General features: G+C 44.7%; 1 long non-coding RNA gene across 4 annotated transcripts in view; it reads left to right on the top strand.

Moving 5' to 3' along the window:
• The first annotated feature begins 3,106 nt into the window (after positions 1 to 3,106).
• LOC147103211 (uncharacterized) overlaps positions 3,107 to 24,663 on the top strand; it is a 293,502-nt gene continuing 271,945 nt past the window's right edge. For 2 of the 4 annotated variants that reach the window (XR_015072920.1, XR_015072921.1), the window contains exon 1: positions 3,108 to 3,439. This is a non-coding gene — a long non-coding RNA (uncharacterized LOC147103211). Of the gene's footprint in view, positions 3,440 to 24,663 lie in introns of all 4 variants that reach the window. The other 2 variants (XR_015072918.1, XR_015072919.1) reach the window with 2 other exon arrangements.

Here is a 24,663-nt window from a genome sequence, read left to right as displayed (position 1 = left end):
ACTCTCAGCTCCGATCAGCGTCCCTTCGCCCAGCACCGATCTCTAGCCACCACCTCCCCCCGCCGGTCCCATCTCCTGCCTCGCCCCAGCCCTGCCAATTGCCAACCACCCCCTCCCAATTGCCAACCCCCCTCCCTATTGCCAACCCCCCCTCCCCATTGCCAACCATCCCCTCCCTATCGCCAACCCCCCTCCCTATTGCCAATCAGCCCCTCCCCATTGCCAACCACCCCCTCCCTATTGCCAAACAGCCCCTCCCAATTGCCAACCACCCCCTCTCTATTGCCAACCCCCCCATTGCCAACCATCCCCTCCCTATTGCCAACCATCCCCTCCCTATTGCCAACCACCCCCTCCCTATTGCCAACCACCCCCTCTCCCTATTGCCAACCACCCCCTCTCTATTGCCAAACAGCCCCTCCCTATTGCCAACCACCCCTCTCCCTATTGCCAACCACCCCATCTCTATTGCCAACCCCCCCATTGCCAACCATCCCCTCCCTATTGCCAACCCCCCCTATTGCCAACCATCCCCTCCCTATTGCCAACCATCCCCTCCCTATTGCCAACCACGCCCCGCCCTATTGCCAACCATCCCCTCCCTATTGCCAACCCCCCCTATTGCCAACCATCTCCTCCCTATTGCCAACCACCCCCGCCCCATTGCCAACCATCCCCTCCCTATTGCCAACCATCCACTCCCTATTGCCAACCATCCCCTCCCTATTGCCAACCCCCCCTATTGCCAACCATCCCCTCCCTATTGCCAACCCCCCCATTGCCAACCACGCCCCTTGCCAACCACGCCCTGCCCTATTGCCAACCATCCCCCCTATTGCCAACCACCCCCGCCCCATTGCCAACCATCCACTCCCTATTGCCAACCATCCACTCCCTATTGCCAACCATCCACTCCCTATTGCCAACCCCTCCTATTGCCAACCACCCCGCCTCCCGATTGCCAACCAGCCCCTCCCAATTGCCGACCTCCCATCCCCTCCCAATTGCTGACCACACGCCCTCGCCATTGCCGACTTTGCCCCCCTCCCGATTGCCGTGGCTGTCCCCAAGGGTCCCCAGCTGCGGCCTCCAGCCGCTGGTGTCCCCTCCTGTCTACCGGCCAGGCTGACCGTTTGGCTGGCTGCCGGGCGGGAGATGGAGCTGCAAGATGTTAATGAGGTCCTGCCGCTAAGATGGGCAGGACCTCCATGTCCTCGGCCTTGCCGGGTTCCTATGCCATTTTCATCCTCCCCCGCACCCTCCCCGCCTCCCCATAAATATCGGGGCCACAATGTCTTTCTTGCCCAGTAGGTAAAAGATGTGGATCTTCTTTCTCAGCCTGGGTTAGTCTCTTAATTAATGATACTTTGGTGCTATTTGCGCTTGTGTCAGAATGTTGTCATTGGCCATCGTTATCCCGGCCATTCCTTTGAGAGAATTATATTCATCTTTTTGAAGCAGTGCTAGTGATCCCTTTAAGGTTTTAAAATGTTATTTTGTGAGCATTTGATGCCCCACACTTGTCGATATTACGGTTGACAATTTTGTCTTTTCACTTAAAAATTTCTTTCAAGAATTTTGTGCTTCATGTTCATAAAAACGTGTTTTTTGTGAGACTGGCTGGAGTCACCATTTCCCACCACTTTATTTTCACAGTGCTGTAAGTTAGACATTATTTGCAAAGGTGAATTAACTCACTTCTATTGATATTTTCAACAAGGGGGTAAGAACATGAGAAATAGGAGCAGGAGCAGGCCATTTGGCCCCTCGAGCCTGCTCCGCCATTCAATAAGATCATGGCTGCTCTGATCTTGGGCTCAGCTCCACTTCCCTGCCCGCTCCCCATAACCCTTGACTCCCTTATTGTTCAAAAATCTGTCTATCTCCACCTTAAATATATTCAATGACCCAGCCTCCACAGCTCTCTGGGGAAGAGAATTTCAAAAATTCACGACCCTCTGAGAGAAGAAATTCCTCCTCATTTCCGATTTAAAAGGGTGCCCCCTTATTCTGAAATTATGCCCCCTAGTTCTAGATTCCCCCAGGAGGGGAAACATTCTCTCTGTATCTACCCTGTCCAACCCCCTCAGAATCTTATACGTTTCAATAAGATTACCTCTCATTCTTCTAAACGCCAATGAGTATAGGCCCAACCTGCTCAACCTTTCTTCATAAGACAACCCCTTCATCTCAGAAATGAACTTCGTGAACCTTCTCTGAACTGCCTCCAATGTAAGTACATCCCTCCTTAAATAAGGAGACCAAAACTACGCAGTACTCCAGGGTAGAAGTTATGCTACAACTATACAAAGCCCTAGTTAGACCACACCTGGGGTACTGTGTTCAGTTCTGGGCACCACACCTTAGGAAGGATATATTGATCTTGCAGGGACTGCAGCGTAGGTTTACCAGAATGATACCCGGACTCCAAGGGTTAAATTACGAGGAGAGATTACACAAACTAATGTTGTATTCCCTGGAATTTAGAAGGTTAAGGGGTGATTTGATTGATGTTTTCAAGATATTAAGGGGAACAGATAGGGTAGATAGAGAGAAACTATTTCCGCTGGTTGGGGATTCTAAGACTAGGGGGCATAGCCTAAAAATTAGAGCCAAGCCTTTCAGGAGTGAAGTTAGGAAACACTTCTACACACAAAGGGTGGTAGAAGTTTGGAACTCTCTTCCGCAAACGGCAATTGATGTTAGATGCATTGTTAATTTTAAATCTGAGATTGATAGATTTTTGTTAACCAAAAGTAATAAGGGATATGGGGCAAAGATGGGTATGGAGTTAGGTCACAGATTAGCCATGATCTCATTGAATGGCGGAACAGGCTTGAGCGGCTAAATAGTCTACTCCTGTTCCTATGTTCTTAAAGTGGTAAAATTATATAATTTCAATAAACGTCTATTGGATGGCTTAATTTATTACCAGCGGTAAACTAACATGTGATTTGTTGGAAAAAGCACTTCAATTTCTTTGGTGTTAACTGGGTCACGTCTCATTTATTGTGCAATGCATCTTAACACCCAAGAATCCAAATATAGAGCTGTAAATATTTTTAAAAGTCGCAAGTGTTAAAAGATTAGAAGACATTACGTAATGTTTTCATAATCACCGGACGACAAGCTGAAGTCCCGGTTTGGAATGACACTTTGAACTCGCCTGCCCTTACTGGGAAGCACCTGGCAGCAAGAGCACTGCCATTTCAGAGTGCACGTGGGGAAACAGTGACAGAAACAGTCTTACCTTCAGAAATCCACCCCTGCCAGCCTGCGAGAGAGGCTAACGGTGACCATGGAGAGTTCTGCGGTCCAGGATGTCTTGCTCTCCCCTGAAGGGGACAAGAAATGACAATAGAGAAGGGAAAAGAGAACCAAGTTGGAGTTTTTAAAAAGCGGAAAAAACATCAGCTTTAAAGCCACTTCAAATCAAAGGGTAAGAGCACTTTTTAATTGGCACATTTATCTTGGCTTGTGTTAGTTGTAAAATATATATCAAATGCTGCAGACAAATGAAGATTTGATGTTTTAAAGGGTTTTAATTGCAGACTCAGTAAGCCAACAGAATGAGATGTTGTCTCTTTAATCTTGCATTTTCCCAAGCCTTTATTTTACTGTGAATCTTAATTGTTTGCATGCATCTTCCAGTAATAAAAGCCTCTGATCTTCCTGCGTCATGTTGAGGAGATCAGATTTAAATCTGCTAGCAATAATCTGGATCCAATTTTAGAAGATGTGTTTTGGAAATGTAACTTGATTCCTTCTCTGTTTCTACAGTAAAAGTTTTTAGCTTTAAGCACCAAGCCCAATTTCTCAACAGCTCGTTATTTTGTTCACAAATTTGTTGCAACTTTTATTATATTGCATTAAATTTGCAAATTTGTTGCAAGCCAATTATTTCAGTGGACATGTGCCAAACTTGCAGATTCTGTGCTGCAATGGAGTATTTAAGTGAAAAAGCATATTTAAACAATATGCCCCATGAGTACAAAATTTGCAGCATTAAAAATTGTCAGAAGGGAGTTTAAGACAGGTGAGCATGTTGCTTACTTCAAATATCCAGAGAAGAGCAAGGAGTTCCACCGGTGTCTATCAACCAATTCCAGATTAACTGGCCATTCATAGAATGAGAGAAATTCACAGAACAGAGGAGGACCATTTGGCCCATTGTACCTGTACTGGCTCTCTGAAAGAGCTATTTACTTATTTCCATTCCCCTGTCCTTTACATACCCTTTTAAACTTACCTTTTTCAAATATACCCTTTTAAAAGCTAATATGGATTCTACTTCCATCATAGTTTCTGTCGATTATGGATTTTGCTCCCACTACTGTCTCTGGTAGGGCATTTCATTTCTTAACAACCCTCTGTGCTTGTGTTATTACCTTATGATTCAATTGGCCCTGAAACACAAGATCAGATGAACTGTAATTGACTTTTGTTGAAAATGCACTTACATCAGTTTTGTATTATAAACAAAAAGGTCACCTTTGGTTCTACAACATTAAGGTAGCTCGCTTCCTGTTAGATTGAGATAAGTCAGTAAAACCAGGCACCTCAGTCTCTGGCTTTTGTCATTTCTTTTTATATACTGTACCGACTTTGCTGGCCTGCTGCTTTTGTGTTCAGACCTCAACTTTGCTAATGACCAGTGTAGGAGATTTTGATAGCACTCAAATAAATCTTGACAAATTAAGTAGATGGGCTGAGGAACAGTAACCTGAAGACAAGAGGGCAGGTGCATGCCTGATTCCAGACTGCCAGTATCGTGTAGCTGACTGTCAGCTGGTATCAGAGATTGGCAAGGCTTTGCTTTCCCCTCCTACCACCACCCCCCCCCCAATTGTTGAATGATACTACAGTCTCCAATTCGTTTTTAAACTAATTCCAAAGACTGAAGATTAATTTTTTTTAAATTTGTTTATGGGATGTGGGCCTCGCTGGCAAGGCCAGCATTTATTGCTCATCCCTAATTGCCCTTGAGAAAGTGACGGTGAGCTGCCTTCTTGAACCGCTGCAGTCCGTGTGGCAAAGGTACTCCCACAGTGCTGTTAGAGAGCGAGTTCCAGGATTTTGACCCAGCGACAATGAAAGATCGGCGATATACTTCTAAAAGAAGGCTGTGGAGGCCAAGTCACTGAATATATTGAAGAAGGAGATAGATAGATGTCTAGACACAAAAGGCATCAAGGGGTATGGGGAGAGAGCAGGAATATGGTAGTGAGGTAGAGGATCAGCCATGATCACATTGAATGGCGGAGCGGGCTCAAAGGGCCGAATGGCCTACTCCTGCTCCTATTTTTCTATGTTTCTATGTTTCTAAGTCAGGATGGTGTGTGACTTGGAGGGGAACTTGGAGGTGGTGGTGTTTCCATGCACCTGCTGGCCTTGTCCTTCTAGGTGGAAGAGGTCACGGGTTTGGGAGGTGCTGCCGAAGAAGCCTTGGCGAGTTACTGCAGTGCATCTTGTAGATGGTACATGTAGTGTATGTGCCTTTAAGTCAGAACTACTTTTTACAGCTCCTGTATACTGTAGTACCGGCAGTGACCACACCGGTATATAAGCTTTGCGCATGCCTCTGTACCCCAGTCTAGAGATTAACCTCCTCCAGTAAAGACTTGTTATTTGTTAATGTACAGCATCCGTGTGATTATTTATCCACTGAACCACGGATCTAACAGTGGCGACGAGTGTTGATTCGAATCTAAATGCAACATAAAAAAAAATAAAAAAAATAGTCGAGGCCAGGAACACGGGCATCGACCACGAGCAACCGCCCAGCAGTCAGGCAGAGATCCAACTTTGCTGGGGAGGCTGTGGCGAGCCAGGCTTGGTTCCCCAGCCACAACGAGCAGTAAGAGACCGACGACAGGTCCAGAGCAGACCCTTCCCGAGCAGTGGCAGCTGGAGCCGACCGACGGCAGAGAGAGAGCCGAGCAGCGTTGACGGGGTAAGACAGAGGGTGAAGAGCGCAGGGCGCAGCCGGGGGTTGAACACCGAGCGGCGTCGAGGAAAAATACTGCGAACTGGAGAGAGAGAGGGTAAGAAACAGCCGGGTTCTAGATTGAGCGGCGTCGAAAAATATCAAAAGAAGAACGCGCAGAGCACAGCCAGGGATCACGGGCTGATCAGGGTCCGCGGGGCGAAGCAAGGGGAGACGCCATTGAGCCGCGGAGAAGCAGGGAGAGTGCGGGAGACGCCATTGAGCCGCGGAGAAGAAGGAACAGTGCGGGAGACGCCATTTTGAAAAGCCGCAGCGGAGAAGAAGGGCGAGCGCGGGAAGGAAGGAAAGCGCGGGAGACGCCATTTTGTGCCAGCAGAGAAGAAGGGGAAGCGTGGGAGGCGCCATTGGTGATAGTTAACGCACAACCAAGGATGCCGAAGAGTGGCAGTATCTCTACGTTCGACAATGAAGTCGAAGATTGGGCGACATATGTGGAAAGTATTGAGGTGTACTGCAGGGCAAATGAAGTGCCAGATGCTAATAAAGCACTGGTTCTGTTAAATTCCATGGGTGCAAAAACTTATGGGTTACTGCGAAATCTAATAACCCCAGAGAAGCCGGTAAACAAGAATTTTGAAAGCATAGTAGAAATCCTACAGGACCACTTAAACCCCACACCGCTGCTGATAGCAGAACGATTTAAGTTCCATAAAAGGAACCAACACAAAGACGAAAGCAATGCTGAGTACCTAACGGAACTGCGCAAGCTATCGAAACACTGCCAGTTTGGAGCGGGACCAGCAGACACATTAAGGGACAAGTTTGTGTGTGGGCTACAAAGTGAAGGAACCCAGAAACGGCTTCTATCAGAAAAGGACCTTACGCTGGACAAAGCTTTCAGTATGGCAGTACCACACGAAGCAGCCGCAAGGGGCGCTGCAGAGATACAACGGAGACCGCAAGAATATGGCACCAACGAAATGACCTATGGAACAGGGAAGTGCTATCGCTGTGGCAGAACAACACATGACCAGAAAGATTGTTGGTTCAAGGACCAAATGTGCAGACAGTGTGGGAAAGCAGGGCACATAGCAAGAGTCTGCAGGTCTGGGAAGAAAACCAACAGTAAGAAGTCTCCACAGGAGAAGTACAAAAAGGTACACCAGGTGATGGACAGTGGTTCAGACGAACAGAAAAGTGACACAGACTCCGGAAGCAAGGAGCTGGGTTGTCTGAAACTACATAATGTAACCGAAATGGAGGATCACCAGACTATCTGGGTTACACTCAAGATAGACGGAGTCCAAGTGGAAATGGAATTGGACACAGGGTCAGCTCTAACAGTCAGAAATCAAAGAGACTACAAGCGGCTATTTTCACACATACCCTTGAAAGCTACAGAGATTGTCTTGAAGACGTATACGGGGCAAAAAGTCTACCCCAAAGGAAAAATAAGGGTGAAAGTGACATATAAAGGCCAGGAAATACCTAAAATGGATATATATGTATTGCCAAATGGAGGACCACCACTGCTAGGATGTGAATGGATCCGGAAGATACAATTAGATTGGCATTCCATACAGACACTGAAGGTTGAGGCCAAAAAGGATGACGACGTCACACCTGGACGACTGTCAAAAATGCTAACTGACACAAAAGAAGTGTTCCAGGAGGGACTAGGAACACTAAAAGGAATAACAGCAATGATTAAAATAGAGGAAAATGCAAGCCCAAAGTTTCTGAAGGCCAGACCAGTGCCTTATGTAATCAGACCAGCTGTTGAAGCAGAGCTGGAAGGGTTGGAACGTTCAGGAGTACTGTCCAAAGTGGACTGGAGCGAGTGGGCTACACCCATCATTCCTGCAATGAAGAGGTCGTTGAGTAATATGCCTGGGGAACCAAAGAAGGTTCGCATCTGTGGGGATTTTAAGGTGACAGTGAACCCAGTCCTTCACACAGTGCAATATCCGCTTCCACGAATTGAGGATATTTTCGCCTCGCTATCTGGTGGTAAACGCTTCACCAAAATTGATCTAGCCCAGGCGTACTTGCAAATGGAGGTAGAAGAAGCTTCGAAACATTACCTTACGATCATCACTCATAAAGGTCTCTATCAATACAACCGGCTGGTGTTTGGAGTAGCCTCGGCTCCGGCTATCTGGCAAAGGGCGATGGATCAGGTCCTGCAAGGGATTCCAGGGACCCAGTGTTATTTGGACGACATCTTGGTCATGGGCGAAAATGACGGTGATCACCTCGCTAACTTGGAGAAGGTGCTCACCAGATTAAAGGAGTATGGGCTATGAGCTAATCGCCACAAGTGCGAGCTTTTCCAGAAACAGATCTCGTATTGCGGCCACGTCATCGATGAAGAGGGGTTACATAAGTCCCCTGACAAGATTGAGGCAGTAGTCAAGGCTCCAGCACCGGAAAATGTGTTACAACTGAGGTCGTTCCTCGGGCTGGTAAACTATTACAAGTTCTTACCAAATTTGTCTACGGTATTACACCCGCTGAACACCCTACTACAAACAGGGGTACCATGGAAGCGGAATGACGAACGTAGACGAGCTTTCCAGAAGTGTAAAGAATTGATCACATCAAAAGAGGTGTTGGCCCATTTAAACCCAGCACTACCAATTCGTTTGGCATGTGATGCATCACCCTACGGCATTGGAGCGGTGCTGTCGCACAAATTCCCAGACGGGTTGGAGAGGCCAGTAGCCTTTGCGTCTCGGTCACTAAACTCAGCCGAGCGCAACTACGCCCAGATTGACAGGGAGGCCCTCAGCCTAGTATGGGGAGTAAAAAAATTCAACCACTATCTGCATGGGCAGAAGTTCACCTTGCTGACTGACCACCAGCCACTTGTCTCCATCTTTAATCCTAAGAAGGGCGTGCCAGTAATGACTGCACAGCGGTTACAAAGATGGTCCCTGTTTCTAGGGGCGAAACAATATGAAATAGAATATCAAGGCACGAAACAGCATGGGAATGCTGATGGGCTATCGCGCCTGCCACTGCCTACTGTGGAGGAAGCACCAGCAGTGGACCCGATCGAGATATTTTATTCGTCGATAATTGAACGATTGCCAGTAACAAACGCGGATATAGAGAAGGAGACCCGCAATGATCCGACGCTGTCACGGGTATATGAATTGACGGTGAGGGGATGGCCAACACATGGCGACTCACTGTTGCCAGCATTCTCATCCAGAAGAGAACAGCTGTCAGTATGCCAGGGGACAGTGATGTGTGGATCCAGAGTGGTGATTCCACCCAAGTTAAGGGAGAGAGTGCTAAATGAGCTACATGAAGGTCATCTGGGGGGAGTGAAAATGAAAAGCCTTGCTAGGGCTTATGTGTAGTGGCCGGGAATCGATCAACAAATCGAAGACCTAACTAAGAGCTGCTTAGGATGCCAGAAGGTCCAAAATGCACCACCACATGCCCCTCTACACCCATGGGAGTGGCCCTCCTCTCCATGGCAACGGGTGCACATTGATTTCGCTGGTCCATTCATGGACTCAATGTTCTTAATAGCAGTGGATGCTCATTCAAAGTGGCCTGAGGTGATAAAGATGTCTTCAACCACTACAGAGAAAACGATTGCAGTCCTACGGACCATATTTGCCAGAAACGGTTTGCCAGAGCAGATCTGCTCTGATAATGGACCACAGTTTGTGTCCGACGAGTTCCAAATAAGGAATGGGGTAAGGCATTACACATCCGCCCCGTATCATCCAGCCACCAATGGATTGGCTGAGAGGTTCGTACAAACCTTTAAGAAGGCGATAAAGGCCATGTGTGACGAGGAAGTTCCACTACAGCATAAGCTGGACAATTTCTTATTAGCCTACCGAAACGCGACACATGCAGTTACCAAACAGACCCCGGCCATGATGTTCTTTAACCGAAGGTTGAGATCTCGTCTGGACTTGCTCAGACCAAATGTGCGAAGAAATGTTGAGGACAAACAATTCCAGCACATCAATGAGAAGCCGACAAGGAGCTTCAATGTAGGGCAACCAGTCTTGGCCCGTGACTATCGAACAGAGAAGTGGCAACCCGGAACGATATGTACAAGGCAGGGGCCATTAATGTACACAGTGGATGCCGGGGAGAACATTGTGAGATGCCACGTCGATCAGATCTTAGCATCACAGGAACGCGTCAACCCCATATCTCGAGTACCTGGGGATGAACCCGACATCTACTTCAGACCCAGTAGCAGTGGAACCCGATGAACTACCGATGAAAAGGGGTCAGAATCGCCTCTGCACCAAGGACAAGAACCTCTGGAAAGGCGCTATCCCGAAAGGGTCAGGAAGCCGCCCCAAAGACTGAATCTATAAATGGACTTTTGTTATTTAATGTACATGTAAAAATGTAATTGTTATTTGAATATTAAGGGGGTATTATTAATCTAAAAAGGGAGGAATTGTAGTGTATGTGCCTTTAAGTCAGAACTACTTTTTACAGCTCCTGTATACTGTAGTACCGGCAGTGACCACACCGGTATATAAGCATTGCGCATGCCTCTGTACCCCAGTCTAGAGATTACCCTCCTCCAGTAAAGACCTGTTATTTGTTAATGTACAGCATCCGTGTGATTATTTATCCACTGAACCACGGATCTAACAGTACACACTGCAGCCACGGTACGCTGGTGGAGGGAGTCAATGTTTAAGGTGGTGGGATGGGGTGCCAATCAAGCGGGCTGCTTTGTCTTTGATGGTGTCAAGCTTTTAATATCATGGAAACAATTAGATCAACCTTCGACCTAATTTTCAAGTGTCAAATGGAGACCTGCTTTTGCGGAACAAATTATTTCTTCTGTGGCATCAATAGTTTGATTGATACTTTGAAGAGATAACTTGTTGGTAGTGAAGGAAAGTTTAAAACTCTAAGCTCACAGGTGCGGCTCACAGAGTTGAACTTGTTTTCATTGAATAAAAGAAAATTGAGAGGAGACATGATCCAGATCTTTAAAATAGCAGACAGCATGGATAACACAGGTGTGTAAATCTGAGAGAAATAGATTTTTGATAGACAAGGGTATGAAAGGATATGGAGCCAAGGCAGGTGGATGGAGTTAAGATACAGATCAGCCATGATCTCATTGAATGGCGGAAAAGGCTCAAGGGGCTGCATGGCCTACTCCTGTTCCTATGTTCCTATGTGTATAGATGATATAACATAAATTGCAATCAGAGACAAAGAGGATACACCATTAAGAAGCTTGAAGCAAGACTGGAAATTAAGAGAATGGCTTTCATAGAAACATAGACAATAGGAGCAGGAGTAGGCTATTCGGCCCCTCGAGCCTGCTCCGCCATTCAATGGGATCATGGCTGATCATTCAAATTCAGTACCCTGTCCCTGCCTTCTCTCCATATCCCTTGATCCCTTTAGCCGTAAGAAATATATCTAACTCCTTCTTGAATATATTTAATGAATTGGCCTCTACTGCCTTCTGTGGTAGAGAATTCCACAGGTTCACCACTCTCTGGGTGAAGAAATTCCTCCTCATCTCAGTCCTAAATGGCTTACCCCTTATCCTTAGACTGTGACCCCTGGTTCTGGACTCCCCGGCCATCCAGAACATCCTTCCTGCATCCAGTCTATCTAGTCCTGTTAGTATTTTATAAGTTTCAATGAGATCCCCTCTCATTCTTCTAAACTCCAGTGAGTATAAGCCCAATCGACCCAAACTCTCCTCATACGTCATTCCTGCCATCCCAGGTATCAGCCTGGTGAATATTCGCTGAACTCCCTCCATGGCAAGAACACCCTTCCTCAGATAAGGCGACCAAAACTGCACACAATACTCCAGGTGTAGTCGCACCAAGGCCCTGTACAACTGCATCAAGACATCCTTGTTCCTGTACTCGAACCCTCTCGCAATGAAGACCAACATACCATTCGCCTTCTTAACCGCCTGCTGCACCTGCATGCTTACCTTCAGCGACTGGTGCACAAGGACACCCAGGTCTCGTTGCACTTCCCCTTCTCCCAATCTATTGCCATTCAGATAATAATCTGCCTTCCTGTTTTTGCCACCAAAGTGGATAACCTCACATTTATCCACATGATATTGCATCTGCCATGCTTCTGCCCAATCATCCAACCTGTCCAAATCATACTGGAGTTTCTCGGCATCCTCCTTACAGCACACACTCCCACCCAGCTTTGTGTCATCTGCAAACTTGGAGATATTACATCCAATTCCCTCGTCTAGATCATTAATATATATTGTGAACAGCTGGGGTCCCAGGACTGATCCCTGCGGTACCCCACTAGTCACTGCCCGCCACTCGGAAAAAGACCCGTTTATTCCAACTCTTTGCTTTCTGTCTGCCAACCAGTTCTCTATCCAAGTCAATACCTTGCCCCCAATCCCATGTGCCTTAACTTTACATGCTAATCTCTTATGCGGGACCTTATCGAAAGCCTTCTGAAAGTCCAAATACACCACATCCACTGGTTCTCCCTTATCAATTTTAACATCCTCAAAAAGTTCCAGTAGATTAGTCAAGCTCGATTTACCTTTTGTAAATCCATGTTGACTTTGTCCGATCCTGTCACTGTTTTCCAAGTGCTCTGCTATTACATCTTTTATAATGGACTCTAGCATTTTCCCCACTACCGATGTCAGGCTTACCAGTCTATAATTCCCCGTTTTCTCTCTACCACCTTTTTTGAATAGTGGGGTAACATTAGCTACCCTCCAATCCATGGGTACAGTTCCAGAGTCTATCCCCACAAGGTCATAGATATATTGAATAGATGCCCATCCAATGTTGAACATCTTCTTTAAAAAAGCTAGACAATTATTTGTTAGAAGGACAAATATTGACAAAGGTGATCAAACATTGGATAGAAAGCATGTAATGCCATCTGCGAACACAACCAGTAATGTAATGCTACCTGCGAATGCAGCCAGTCAGGATTAGATTTAGACGGCAATGTCAATCATAAAGCTTTGCTTGATTATTTTCAACGGTGCTGGGAGAAACTTCTCCGATCCTTTAATTTGGGATTTTTTTCTCTGTGATTCTTCACTTCACTCATGAGATTAAATAAATTGAGAACAGTCCATGTCAATGAAAGTGATGCAAGATACAATTTGAAAGAAACAAGCTTGTTCCATACTTTCTTTAACTTCCTTTACATTCTTGTAATTGGATTTGGATTTGATTGGATGAAACTGTCTGATGCCAGGAAACAAAAGGACACTTCTACTTTCCTGGCTTTTTCTTTCATTGGTATCCATTCACTTGCTCTTTCATTAAATCACCCTACAATGGAGAAAGAATTACTGTGGTAACAACAAAGTATTGTTATGCATTTGGGGTATAATTATGGTTGTTCATTTGCTGGCCAGCCATAACTACACACCAAATACATAACAATATCTTTTTGCTACAATAGCAATTCTTTACTTAAAAATACCCAAAGTACAGCTGTAAGACATAAAAAAAAAAGTGAATGATCACCAAAGCAGAGTCTTCTTCTTAAGCAGTCCCTCGGAGCCGAGGGTGACTTGCTTCCACATTAAAAAGCAGAGTGAGTCAGTATTATTGGCAGAACAGGGGCACCCATTCCACCTGTCAGTTGCAACATCGGAGCACCGCTCTGCTACTCTGACATTGAACACCAGAGGTTTGTCGGGGGCGAAGGCTTCAGGGTGTGGGACAAGTTTTGGAGGACGATTCAATGCTGGCAAGCCCCGATTCAAATGGAAATCAACTCCTCTGGGATTGATCTTGGTTTCCTTCCTTGTTAGTGAGGCCCACTTGTGGCCCAGAAAGCCATCTCCACCTGCTTTCAGCGGATGTAGGTACCACTTAGGATAGCTCGGGAATAACCCCGGACATGCCGTCAAACTGCCATGCTAGTGGGCCAGGATGCCCCACAGGTTTGGAATGTTCTTCCTCTTCCTGAGAGGGGATGGGAAATATGGTGGACCTGGGCTCTGCCCCACATTCTGATCCTCCTTCCCCCTGCCATCGCTCTGCCAGGATTCTGCCCCCTCATAGAATTCCTAAGCTTATGTGTTCACATACAAGGGATTCAATTTCAGCATTAGGTACATTTTTCTATGGATACAGGTAGCCATGATATTATGCATGGTATTGAACATAACAGTATAAAATGTATGCGCTTCAGTTCTGCAAATGATTTCATCTTATTGTATTCTACAATTTATATGCCACTAATCAATCTCCTGTGATATTGCTTATGGGGAATCAAGTGTAGATTTCAGGTGGTGGGGTTCGAAGGTTGGGTATAATTGGACCAGGGTGCAGAGATATTATTAAGCCACCATTTTAAAGTCTACATTCTGTCCTTTTTTTATACATCCATTATAAATGATTGAGTCCACATTTATAATGGACACTGCCTATATAAACTTGTCATGATGCAAAATACATCCTCCCGCCAGTGGTGTGCTGCAGTGCCCCCACTGGCTAGAGAGGGTAATTATAGCATGACAAGGTCCAGCCTCTTGTGCATCACCCACTTCCTTTGCCCCACCATTGGTGGCCGTGCCTTCAGCTGTCTAGGCCCTAAGCTCTGGAATTCTCTCCCCAAACCTCTTCACCTCGCTCTCTTCCTTTGACCAAGCATTTGGTCACCTCTCCTAATGTCTCCTTCTTTGGCTCAGTGCCAATCTTAGTCTGATTACGCTCTTGTGTAGCGCCTTGGGACGTTTTACTAGGTTAACTGCCAGTTGCTGTTGTTTTCGTTGTTGTTGACAAGTTTACAGGGCCAGGTTCCATTATAAATCTAAACATCGTAATCTTTAATGGAAAAAGTTGACACGAAGTGCATACAGATGAACGATTTTTAATATATTACTAATAGATCTCCCTTGATGTTGTTCATGGTGAGTCAGAGGATTCATGGGTTTAAAACAATAGGGGTGTTTATGCCATGTAGGAGATAACATCTAGGCCACTGATTTAAAATGACTGAACAAGTCAAAGTTCATTTTTATGGTTGACAGGGGCCTCGACTGTCCGTTCTATTTCCTGCACTTCTGCTCTCACCCCTTCCCCTCCCTCCCAGAACCACAATAGGGTTGCCCTTGTCCTCAACTTTCTCCCCACCAGCCTCCACATTCAATCATCCTCTGCCATTTCCGCCACCTTCAGCATGATCCCACCACCAAACACATATTCCCCTCCCCTCCCCTTTCAGCATTCTGAAGGGATCGCTCCCTCCGCGGCACCCTAGTCCACTCCTCAATCACCCCCAACACCCACTCCTCTTCCCATGGCACCTTCCCGTGCAAGCGCAGGAGATGCAACACCTGCCCTTTTACCTCCTCCCTTCCCACCGTCCAGGGCCCCAAACACTTCTTCCAGGTGAAACAGCAATTTACTTGTACTTCTTTCAATTTAGTATACTGTATTCGCTGCTCACAATGCGGTCTCCTCTACATTGCGGAGACCAAACGCAGATTGGGTGACCGTTCAGTCCACAAGCGTGACTCCGAGCTTCTGGTCGCTTGTCATTTTAGTTCTTTCGTTCTCAAGGAACAGAAGCTCATCTTTCGATTAGGCACTTTACAGCCTTCCGGACTCAACACTGCCCCCATTTTTTCACATGGCAGCTGTTGCTGATGATTCTGATATTCCCATTTACACCTCCTCTGGACCCATCTTTTGCTTCTTTACTTGTCCTATTACCATCACCTTTTGCCTTGCACCATCATCGCTTTTGCCATTTAATCTCTCCTGGCTTCCACCCTATCATAGACCTTCCCTTTTGTTCTTTCCTCCCGTCCTCCCTTTCTCTGCCTCTGTACTTGCTTAAACCTGTTACATCTCTAACCTTTTCCAGTTCTGAGGAAAGGTCATCGACCTGAAACGTTAACCCTGTTTCTCTCTCCACACATGCTGCCTGACCTGCTGAGTATTTCCAGCATTTTCTGTTTTTATTTCATTTGTATTACAGGAAACTTTGGTTTATCCGGAGGTTGTATGTCCGGAAACCTCGATCTAACGGCAGAAATCAGCAGCCGTTTTGTTAAGTTTTTTTCTTTTTTTTTCTTCTCCTAGCAGTTTTTTTAAACAGTCAGTCTCTGGAAAGCCTCTCTGAAGCTGTTGCTAAGCTACAGAGACGCTTCCAAGGTACGGGCCGACTGTTTACAAGCTGTTGCTAAGCAACAGTGTTTGTTGTCAGATACGGAGATGAAAACCTCCGTATCCTTCAACATTAGCGCTGGTCTGTCCGGAAGTTTTCATAGATCGGCATCACGCTGGTCCCGTTGGTGCCGGATATCGCGAAGTTTCCTGTAACACCATTGTAAATTCTGTGTAAACTGTAACTGAGTGACAATGTTCCTTTATCTGTGTATTTATCCCTTACCATTTTTATTGCTGAGAATACACCAATTAGTGGTAAATATCTAGTGTTCGTAGCAGTACTGTGGAGGGGGTTTGGGGACTGTCCTGGGTTTTGGTAACACTGGGGTAATGATGCTGGGTTTGGGAGAAGTGGGATATGGGTCCTGGAGTTTGATTGGACTGCTGGAATTTGGCAGCATGGGTGCTTAATTGACCTGGCATCACCGTGGAGAAAGAACCTGGGGTTTGGCAGAACTGTGGAAGGTTGGTTTGAGGTTTGATACAATTGAGGCTAAATGAGCGCTTTGTGGGAACCTGATGACCAGACTAGAAAATCAGGGTGTTAAGGTTACATAGGCGAAACCCATTATAAATGTGGATGTAGGAATGTATAATGGGAAAAAATTGACACACAAAGTGTGATAAAAACATTGCAAAAAGAAGTCAAGTTGTACAGACTTAATGTGCACACAGATGTAAGATCTATAATAAGATTTAGATAATAGTTAATCAGATAATTCAAACCGTAGTTTATCTTGATGAACACAACACAGATGTTAATTTAAGCAGTGCAATCACTGCAAACTTCCAATTAATTTAGCTGCAATATTTCTTAATACCAAATTTCCCATCGACAGTCATGTTCTGTTCTTTTAACATTGTTACTGGGCACCATCTTGAAAGTTACATCCCTGCTGATGTCATCTGCTTGCTGGGGAAAAAAATATAAAATATGTGAAGTTTTCACTAAATTTCACTAAACTTAGCAATTTTTCTGTGCCAGTGAAATTGCATGCAAGTCTTCTTGTAAATTGATTTAAATTCCTTGGCCAAAAACTACCTGGAATTAGTGGTCAGAGCCAATTTGAGGACACATTATGGAAATAAAATATGGTTGAAAACAAGCGTAATGATGTAAGTTAGTTGTTGAGTCCAGGAGATATCTGTAAACAGCTTGTTACCCTCATTGCTTATAATGTCACCGTAAAGCTTTGATTAAATTACAGGGCTGCCTTTTCACTCTCAGTGTTATTCTCTATACTAGAGTAAAACCAGCCATGCTTCCAGATTTTAAAACATGGTTAACAACGTTAAAATTTCAGCCCAGAATGATGGGATTCATTTCTCCACCCTCCGCTCTGGAAAGGTCCCAGTAGACAGGAATCTACAAGAAAAATGAAATTTTGCGGCTTCAAATTAGACAGAATTGGCACAGATTCTGCAGTCTCAGTGCTGATACTGGGCTGAGGTTATAACACAGGGCTCTGCCTTATTACTGACCTGACCTGAGGGTGCTTGTGCTATTGTTGGGTGCAAAAAGGAAGAAAATATTTCATTACAACAGTGACTACACTCCAAAAAGTACTTCATTGGCTGTAAAGCACTTTGAGACGTCCGGTGGTCATGAAAGGCACTATATAAATGTAAGTCTTTCTTTTCTTTACCATTACTATACTTCACCTTAAGCACTAATCTTTTAAATGATGCTTTGAGGTATTCTGTAGAAAGTAATAGGAATTTTTTGGATTGCCTCATTATCACTTTGCTATCGAACAACATGACCATACATGCTCATGTGTTCAATTTCCTTCAATTTTACAGGACTGATGTACAGGAGGGGACAGTAATTTTAGAGAGCAACTTTCTTTCAAGTTACACTTCTAATTTGAAGAGCAGCATGTTTTCCACCGTGAAAATGAATCACGTAAATATTCCAGTCTTTGACTGGACTGTCGCCTGTGATGTTAAGTCATGGTGTGTGTGCATTATGAAATGGAGTTTTTCTCCGATGCATTATGAATGAAGAAAAAAGTTTGTCATAGACATTTTTTATCACTGCGGATGAGTATTTGGATTTATTTGTGCTTCAGGTGTGGATTTCAAACTTAATCCTTGATATTCCAAATCTGAATTAAAATTGGAAAGAGATAGCCTCAGTCTTATCATGCCATAGTATTAGATATACTCATACTCGCTAGAAACATAGAAACATAGAAAAATAGGAGCAGGAATAGGCCATTCGGCCCTTCGAGCCTGCTCCGCCATTCAATATGATGATGGCTGATCCTCTATCTCAATACCATATTCCCGCTCTCTCTCCATACCCCTTGATGCCTTTTGTGTCTAGAAATCTATCTATCTCCTTCTTAAATATATTCTGTGGTAGAGAATTCCACAGGTTCACCACCCTCTGAGTGAAGAAATTTCTCATCTCAGTCCTAAATGTCCTAAATGGCTAGATTGCCAAAAGGATTTTATACACATATACCTGCTGGACTGCCAAATATAAGACATACACACTTAATGCCAGACCATTGAAGAGTTTAGAAGAGACATTGTGCCAGACTGCCATGGAGATTGAACACACAACCCCCCACTATACATCGTAGGGAGACCAGACATTCACACCCTGTAATACAGAAAGGGAACAATTATACTGACTGGACCAAGGTGTTTGGACACACAATAGAAATTTGTTTTAAAATTAACTTCAAAGCTGCGCATTTGTCATTCTATCACAAGAACCCAGAACCCTACACTAAGTGTGGATATAAACCGGGTGCAGTCAGCTCCAGTATGGTGGTATGCAGATGCAGAACATGGTATTACACACACACAGAATGGAAACAAACATGGCAAATGGGTGCTGTGCCTGCTTTGCCAACATATACTTAAAGGCATTCTCTCATCAAGAAAAAGTATTTAGCCAGCTAACCTTGTTTTGCTTCCACTTTACACAATTCCATTTTCTGCAGTTACCTTTGATGATACTAAGCCATCTAAGTTTGGCATTGAGGACATTCTTGTACAGGTAACATCACCATGGTAACTGCTAACATTGTTCTAAGGTGTTACCATATTGGCACTACCTTCTTGCACACCTCCAACGTTGACAGCATGCCATTTGGGCTCTTACTATTTAGTCTCAGATGACTTTTGCAGTATTTCTGCATCGTGTCTAAAAGTTTGACTAGAGAGAAGTAAATCATTTCATGTGCTCTGAGGTCAGAAAGAATATGCATTTATATAGCAACTTGCAGGCTCTGAGGGTGTCATAAAAGAACCTCACAGCCAAGGAATTACTTTTTAAAATGGAGTCACTGTTGCTTTTGTAGGCAAACACAGCAGCCAATGTGCACACAGCAACGTCCCACAAATAACAATGAGATGCACGATCAGTATTGTTTCCTTTTATTGGTTGAGAGATGAATGTTGGCTAGGACACCATGAGAATTCCTTGCTCTTCTCCAGAAAAGTGCCATGGGATCTTCATGTCCTAAATAGTTTTAACATCACGGCCTAGAAATTCGATCATGCCTAAATCGAGGAGGGGGGGTGGTGGTCGGGGAGGAGGGTGCACAATCCAGGTGCTGCGCACGCTGCACGTGCTCAATGAAGCTGGCGGCAGGTCCACAGGAAATAGGTCCGGCTGGTCCGCTGGTCTAATTTGTTTATTACCGGCAAACTGCAGATACCAGTGCCGGCCCCAGGGGCAGCGAAATTGGCAGCTGAGGTCATAAGCAGAGTCCGGGAGGCAATTGAGAAAGGGGGGAGGGAGAGGCGACCAGTGGCCAACTGCGGCCCACAAATTTAATATGGCGCCAGGAGGAGCACTCCAGGAGCTGGGGGCAGCCTCCAGCAGTCCTGTTAATTAGAATATACAAAGGGCCTAGTGCCTATTTCAGGTGCGGGCCCTTGACACCTATGCAGGAGCCTTTACCAATATGGCGGGCGGTGAACTTCTAGTGTGGAAAGAGCTTGAGCACGCTTCATGCCATATTGGATGCGTAGGCGCCAACAAATTTGTAGGCCCTCATTTTAAAGATGGCAATTCTTCAGTCCTGGAATGGTATTTGAACCCGCAACCTTCTGATTCAGCAACAAGACTGCTACCACCGAGGCAAGCTGACACTTGGTCCCAATGCTCGTGAGTGATGCAGTGATTTACACATTTTAGACAAACGTCGTATCTCATCCATTAATTTATTAATGGAACAAATTGGATTTAAAATTGTGACATTGTAGAGAGATCCTTGCTGTGGCAATATTTTATATAGTGAAATTTCCATCGTAATATTTTTAAATGTCTGTTATATTTAAACCAATATGACGCTATCATGCATGTATGCCTAATACTGTGTAATACTCAGTGTTACTGAAACATTTGCAGACTTGTGTTCTGCTTGCTGATCTCACTGGTGCCATGGCTGACCTGAGTGACCTGTTTGTCGCAACACTTAATTCACAAAAATAGCCAGAATGTCTGCCAGCAGCATATTTAATGATTAGTGATTAGCAAATTGTAGAATTAACATTAGGGAGAGAGGAGAAATAAAATACAAACACAAAAACTAGTGAACAAATAAGATATAAATACAAGAGAGAAAATATTAAGACAAGGTTATAATAGAAATAACCAGAAAACAAGTGTGTAAGGATTGCGCTTAATGTATTTTACACTACTGGTAACAGTTTAAATCTGTCAGAAAAAAATGATCTCCTTTCTGAAAAACTAAAACATAATGGAGATTAGAAAAATCTATGCCCAGAATCTGAGCTTATGTGAACTGGGGCAATTTGAGGGAAAAGAGCCCCAACACAGTTTTGCTGGTTTCGGGCCTTAATCACCTGGCTCTGTTCCGCCCCCCCCCCCCCAATTGTGAAATGGAAACTTTGAATTGAGCCAGATTTTCACTTTGGCACAGAGCTGCAGGAGGGAATAGCGATTTTAGTGGTTTGGATTCAGCTCAGATTTGATGAGAGGCTATTCACTCAGCTCCACTGAAAAGTCTTTCAGTCTTGCAAGTATTAATAGAGCAATACAGCAGCAGAAATACTGATAGATTAATATTTTTCAGAGCTGTAGCCATTCCCATCAAGGCAAGAATGAGTCCCCTTAGACCTGTTCTCACTCTGCATGATAGTCTAGAGAAATGCTTTTAAGATCTTTAAGAGCTGAATGTGAAACAGAGCAAGGTGGTGTTTTTATCATTGGTAAAGCTGAATTGATGAATGAGTTCTCTAATGCTATAAAGTATCCTGAATATAAAACAAGAAGCTGAAGCTGAATTTCAAAATCAATAAATACAACTACTTAATCAGCAATCATGCTCATTCAGATCAATGCTTCACTGAACAAAATGCAGACAAAGGCGTGTTCATACAAGTGAAATGGAGCCATTCCACATCTCTTTGCTTCATTAGGGTCCACAGTTCTGTTCTGATGATCCTGCAGAAAGAGCATGTACTTTGCTCTGAGTCGCAGATGCAACAGAGAGGTATCTTTGCTTGGATAGATTATTTCTATGTCCCTATCTCCTATCAGCCGGTGCTGATGGGTTACTTCAGTAGTGGACTCCAAAGGGATTTGGACTCACTCTGGAATTAATGTACCTTCAGAACAAGAGGCTGTCACTGTACACTGAATACTCAGTCAACCTGATTCCAACAAGCAGAGACTCTAAACTTGCTGTGGTTCATTGATGTATTTCCAAGGCACCTGTCCCAGAATCATTCTGGAATCAAACCAGGAAGTCTTTACACAGTCATCCTCTGAGGACAACAATAGGGAGTCTGGAATGACTGAAGGCCGCCACTTAACATGATGTCAACTCTGGATTCTCTCCAGAATCAAAGCACCTTAAAAAAAGAAAATGTTGTACTCAGATTGAACCTTGAGAAGACTGCTCTCTTTTTTCCTTTGTGTGTGATTCTCTTCTTCCTCTAACATGCCCTCCTTGCAAGATAGTTCTCTACATCCACATTACCCTCCTGAGTTGGAAAGTAAAGTTCTCAAACATCTCCACGGATTGTCAGAATTGTAATAATTACTAGTCATTCACCTGCTAGGGATATATTTAATCTATGTTTGAAGGAATCCCTCCATGTACAGCTTTACTTCCACCTCACAGATGACCTGGTAGAAACTGGTAAATTCCTCTCTTGAGGAAAGATTTTGTTTGAATACCAGATTCAACTAGGATTTGTTCTCAAGTCTTTCAATCAACAGCTCAAATGTCGTATAATATTTAAATTATTTGAAATGCCCAAATGAAATTGGAATTGTATAGTATGACATGCCCATGCATTATGGGATAGAAAATCGCCTCATACTAAATGTGTTCAGACTAGCACCAGCAAGAAATGCACTCCAAATGTGGGTTTGAATTATCCTGGTGCCAATTAGGAGGCATGACTTGGCTAATTTATAGTGACAAAACAGGTCAAAGTTTAGACCTGACTCTATCCTCCATTTGCTATTATCAACACTGTGTTGCTGTTACTGGACAAGCACTATTGGATGTGGGTAAGCAAAACTTGTTTTTAAACCCGGTTGATATACACAATGGTTACTTATGTGGTCCAGAGAACCCTGAGGGCCTCTGCCTCCGAAGCCTCAATATTCTAATAGCCCGATGTTTAAAGTCTAAGATGTTTCACCACTTCATAATACAACATTGTGGTTCCCTCGACCCCAGACACCTTTAGGCTCTCCTGGTAAGTCATGGCTAAGCAGCTGTTGGCAATATTTGGATTGTGATCTTGGGTCTCTTATCCTTGCTGTTGGCTATTGAAAGGTGCTGCTGGAAAAGAGCCTAACCCATACATCCTGGTGCAAGCCACAATCCACCGTGCTTGCTCAGTTTCTGACATGTAAGGTGTACGAACTTGTATTTAGATATTCAATTTGTTTAAGTGTGGTTTAAAAAGTTTAGTAAATGTGGTTTGTGATTTGGTTAAGCGGTCTAAGACCAAAAGATTCTCCTGCAACTTTACTAAGTGTGGTTTCTCTTTTATAATAGTTGGTTTTGGGCTTTATTAAGCATTGAGAAATTTAAAGATGAAAAAACTGATTATAAATAAATTAATTTGGTGAAATGTACTCTGATAGCAAAGTCACATTGATTTTGAGCTCTTTCCACACCCACATGCTGTGTAACTCCAGCACAAAATGAAAGCTTCTGCCAACCAACAATCAGTTCTTTCAGGATCATTGAGGTCAGTTGCAGACCTTGTGAAATAGCTGCATTGTTATTTTATGCTTAACTCGTTCACTACGTATTGGCACTGGTGCGCGACTTGCAATAACGCATGGTCCCTGCACCGCTGATCTGTGCACCTGCGAACAAGACAAATAGTAAAAGCTTTGATCTCAGCATCACTGGTGTGAAGACTTAGATGTTGTATCCTAGTTAAATCACAGAAACCTGTTCTCCTGTTTAGTGGTCTGTTGGAACAGTTCAGAGCCACTCTGATATGCTTGGAGTGTAAGCAGAAGAAGTTGCTCTCATCAAATCAGTAACTGCAGGGCAGAAACCAGTCTCACACCAGGCACTGAAGTCTATAGAGCTCTGCTGCTGCTCAAAGAGTGACTGCCCTTGACATCAAGGCAGCATTTGACCGAGTGTGGCATCAAGGAGCCCTGGTAAAATTCAAGTCAATGGGAATCAGGGGGAAAACGCTTTACTGGCTGGAGTCATACCTAGCACAAAGGAAGATGGTTGTGGTGATTGAAGGTCAATCGTCACAGCCCCAGGACATCACTGCAGGAGTTCCTCAGGGCAGTGTCCTAGGCCCAACCATCTTCAGCTGCTTCATCAATGACCTTCCCGCCAACATAAGGTCAGAAATGGGGATGTTTGCTGATGACTGCACAGTGTCCAGTGCTATTCGCAACTCCTCAGTTAATGAAGTAGTCCATGCCCGCATGCAACAAGACCTGGACGACATTCAGGCTTGGGCTGATAAGTGGCAGTAACATTTGCGCCACAGAAGTGCCAGGCAATGACTATCTCCAACAAGCGAGAGTCTAACCACCTCCCCTTGACATTCAACGGCATTACCATCACCGAATCCCCCACCATCAACATCCTGGGGGTCACCATTGACCAGAAATTTAACTGGACCAGCCACATAAATACTGTGGCAACAAGAGCAGGTCAGAGGCTAGGTATTCTATGGCAAGTGTCTCATCTCCTGACTCCCCAAAGCCTTTCCACCATCTAGAAGGCACAAGTAAGGAGTGTGATGGAATACTCTCCACTTGCCTGGATGAGTGCAGCTGCAACAACAGTCAAGAATCTTGACACCATCCAGGACAAAGCAGCCCGTTTGATTGGCACCCCATCCACCAACTTAAACATTCACTCCCTCCACCATCGGCGTACCGTGGCTGCAGTGTGTACCATCTACAAGATGCACTGCAGCAACTCGCCAAGGCTTCTTTGGCAGCACCTCCCAAACCCGCGACCTCTTCCACCTAGAAGGACAAGGGCAGCAGGCGCATGGGAACACCACTACCTCCAAGTTCCCCTCCAAGTCACACACCATCCTGACTTAGAAGTATATCGTCGATCC

The sequence above is a fragment of the Somniosus microcephalus genome, chromosome 20 (genome assembly GCF_052327205.1).
Source record: "Somniosus microcephalus isolate GS21.2 chromosome 20, FLI_Smic_1.0, whole genome shotgun sequence".
Classification (NCBI taxonomy): Eukaryota; Metazoa; Chordata; class Chondrichthyes; order Squaliformes; family Somniosidae; genus Somniosus; species Somniosus microcephalus.
Note: the sequence above shows the minus strand (reverse complement) of the source record. Positions and strands in the feature narration are given on the sequence as shown.